The sequence below is a fragment of the Bison bison genome, unplaced genomic scaffold, assembly GCF_000754665.1.
Source record: "Bison bison bison isolate TAMUID 2011002044 unplaced genomic scaffold, Bison_UMD1.0 scf7180017864043, whole genome shotgun sequence".
NCBI classification, from domain to species: domain Eukaryota; kingdom Metazoa; phylum Chordata; class Mammalia; order Artiodactyla; family Bovidae; genus Bison; species Bison bison.
Genome location: NW_011494615.1, coordinates 4,272,216 through 4,272,602, shown reverse-complemented (window position 1 = coordinate 4,272,602; position 387 = coordinate 4,272,216). Strand labels below are relative to the sequence as shown.

The 387-nt window shown below is 41.3% G+C and overlaps 1 protein-coding gene across 6 annotated transcripts in view; it reads left to right on the top strand.

Moving 5' to 3' along the window:
- The window catches only part of GOLGA4 (golgin A4), a 110,631-nt gene that overhangs the window by 90,821 nt on the left and 19,423 nt on the right, over window positions 1-387 (top strand). The gene's annotated exons all lie outside the window — the stretch shown is intronic.

Below are 387 nucleotides of genomic sequence, written 5' to 3'. Positions count from 1 at the left end.
GTTAGAACTGGACATGGAACAACAGACTGGTTCCAAATAGGAAAAGGAGTTCGTCAAGGCTGTATATTGTCACTCTGTTTATTTAACTTATACGCAGAGTACATCATGAGAAACGCTGGACTGGAAGAAACACAAGCTGGAATCAAGATTGCTGGGAGAAATATCAATAACCTCAGATATGCAGATGACACCACCCTTATGGCAGAAAGTGAAGAGGAACTTAGAAGCCTCTTGATGAAAGTGAAAGTGAAGAGTGAAAAAGTTGGCTTAAAGCTCAGCATTCAGAAAATGAAGATCATGGCATCCGGTCCCACCACTTCATGGGAAATAGATGGGGAAACAGTGGAAACAGTGTCAGACTTTATTTTTCTGGGCTCCAAAATCACT